Raw genomic sequence first — 3,297 nt, forward strand, 5'->3', positions numbered from 1 at the left:
TCGACATTTTCTGGTGTAGTGACCTCTTTTGGGTGCCCAGATCGTTCAGCATCAACTGTGCTCGTACGGCCACAACGAAACTCGGTAAACCACTTATGAATCTTTCCAATCGACGGTGCATAGTCCGGGTAATACTTATCCAGCTTGGCCTTGGTCTCGGATATCATTTTCTTGCGACGATAGTAGTGTTTGATCAAAACTCGAAACTCAGATTTTTCCATATTAAAAAAAACTCGGATGTTAGTCGCTTCTCAGTGCTGTAACTTGTAAATACGTAAACATAAATGGCTGAAGTTTTGACAGGCGTCATTTGAAGGATCAAGCTCGACGAAAATGGTTCACTTTAGTGAATACTAATGCCATCACTTAGAATTTTCAGGTACTTATCAGACTGCCTAGTATTCATCGATTACAAGCACAGACAACTCGTCAGACAGTGTTACAAGTCATGTGGACGAGTCTTCCACAAAGGTGATTCTTCTTTCACATCCGATTCAGACGACGATACCTGTATCCAGAATAATTTTTGTGCGCCATCTCCTAACCACTCAAAATCACCTGATATCGTATTACCACAGGATAGTATCCTATTCTCGGAAAATAATGATAAATCACTAAAGAGTAGTGGAAATAATGTACCGCCCGAAATTCATACCTTATTTGCAGAAGCTGCCAACGAAACTGATTTTTCAGATACATCAAAATTAACAGATTATTATCTAGGAGATAGTGAAGTTATGTTTGAAGAAGCAGGGTTAAAAATATCAAATTTTATTCTCATGATTTTTGGATTTTCCGTCAGATTTTATGTCAGCTATAAAGCTGGGCGAGCACTCAATGGTATGGTGAGAGTATTTGCTGGAACACGGTTTAAAAATTGGGATATAAGTGATTATTATCTCTCGGGTATTTTCAATCCCCCAGAGAGCGTAATTAAGTACCACTTTTATTGTATAACCTGTTTCCAACCTCTAAATGCGTCTACTACAAAAAACAAGTTTAAAAAACATAGTAAGATATGCAATAAATGTCTATAGGAATATAAATTGTCGATGAACTCGCCAAACTGTTTAATATCTATTAGCATTGTGTATCAGCTGAAAACGCTTTTACAGACAAATCACATTAGTACCCGTTTGTTTGCAAATCTGAATGACATACAGCAAAATGTTGGAAATGAAGGAAATATTCGGGATGTGTACGACAGTGAGTTATATGTGAAACTATTATCAGAATCGCAAAAAGCAGAAGTACGTGTAATTATTTTAACATATATTTTGTATACTGATGGTGCGGCATTATTCAACAGTTCAGCAGAATGCTTCTGGCCAACGCTTATTACTATAAATGAATTCTCAGCACGCATACGTTTCAAATATCCAATTCTTGCAGGAATATGGAAAGGAAAGAAAGAGCTGAAACCTGCCTTGATGAATATGTATCTTAAACCTTTCGTTGAGCAAGCTCAAAGTCTAAGTACCGAAGGGTTTACATGGACAAACGAGAAAGGAAAAACTTTTCGCTTATTACTAAAGCCTCTGTTATGCAATGTGGATACTGTAGCGCGACCTGTTTTGCAGAATCGTGTTCAGTATAATGGACGGTATGGTTGTTCTTGGTGCTACAGTTCTGGTGTTTGGATAGCGGGCTCAATGCGTTATCTCATTAAAGAAATAGACCCACTACTTAGGACACACGATTCTCATATGAAGGATGTACAATCTGCGATTACAGCAACTACAAAATCTCGTAAAAGAAAGAATACAAAAAATCCGAAAAAGGAAAAATTTATCAACGGTGTTAAAGGGTATTATGTGTTGTCGAAGTTGACGACATTGGATATGGTATGGAGTTTTGTGAGAGATCACCTTCATGCAGACTTACTCGGACTTGTCCTTCATTTATGGAAAACTTGGAATACTCGCAAAAGTCCGATTCACCTTTCCAAATCGGATGTCGATATAATTAACAGACGAATTGTACGAATGAGTCTTCCACACGAGAATCATCGACTGTCAAGATCTCTAACACCGGAAAAGTGTAAATGAAAGGCAACAGAATGGTGTTCCTGGCTACTCTTCTATGCTAACCCGTGCCTACAAGGAGTCCTAAACGAATGTGCTTTGAAACATTTTGCATTATTTTTTTAATTCGATATTCACTTTACTACAAAGGAATATTACTCCAGAAGAATTGGACCAATGTAAAATAGACGTGTTAAATTTTGTCGGATCATTTGAGATACTGTACGGAGAAGGTTTGATTACTTTCAACGTGCACAGCCTTCTACATTTGGTTGAAAATGTTAGAAAAAGTGGTCCAATATGGAGCTGTTCCACTTTCGCTTCTGAAAATACAATTTTTTATTTAAAACCATGTGTGCATAGTCCGAAAGGAATATACGACCAGGTGGCGATAAGAACTTTGCAGGCTAATGTTTTCAAAAGCTTTGTACAAGAATCAAAAGAGATATCTCTTTGCTTATCCTACTGCGAATCACTTTTCTCTAGAAACGAAGCACAAAATTATTGTCGCAGTAGCGCTCAGTTGAATGATTGTTTATAGTGTGAAGTATCGTCAGCCACAGAAAAGAAATGACACCGTTTTTCGTCTCTTCAATGGAGAATACATAAAGATTTTAAAACTGCTGTATTTTGACGAAGAAAGCTGGGCAGAAGTTCAATATTTTATAGTACAGCAATTATTTTTAACTTGCGGTACTGAGGATTCTCCATGCAACAAAAGTAACATAATTTATTTTCATTCAAAGAATATAATTAAAATACTTGGTGAAGAAAGTGAAAAAGAAGTCATATTACTTTCAAAAATCAGAGATAAATGCGTTTTCAATAATGTAGATAATGAAATGTATTTCTCTACACTTCCAAGCACAATTGAAATTCAGTAGAGCTTAATATTTTAGAAGACAAAAACGCAAAACCATGTATACGAGTTTCCTTTTCCCAATTAAAACAGATGTCAGAAATTCGTCTCACCGTAAATGTAAAGAGATGTAATCGTTCATTTTTATATCATTTTTATATATCATAAGTAAGCCTAAAAATAAAAACCATTTATTGTACCTTAAATATTTTCTGTTACGTCTTACCTATACACCTTGCAATTAGGAATGTTTCTCAAAGGCAAAGTAAAGAAGCTACCAGAGGAATTTATATTTCCGCACTAAGGTGCCAATTATGTATATACGAGGGTGGATTGATAAGTTTCCGGCCTGACCAAGAGATGGCGCCACTAGGCCTACCTTGAGGTGGCGTTCTATAGTACCATCCTTAGATA

Source organism: Belonocnema kinseyi, chromosome 6 (genome assembly GCF_010883055.1).
Source record: "Belonocnema kinseyi isolate 2016_QV_RU_SX_M_011 chromosome 6, B_treatae_v1, whole genome shotgun sequence".
Lineage (NCBI taxonomy): Eukaryota > Metazoa > Arthropoda > Insecta > Hymenoptera > Cynipidae > Belonocnema > Belonocnema kinseyi.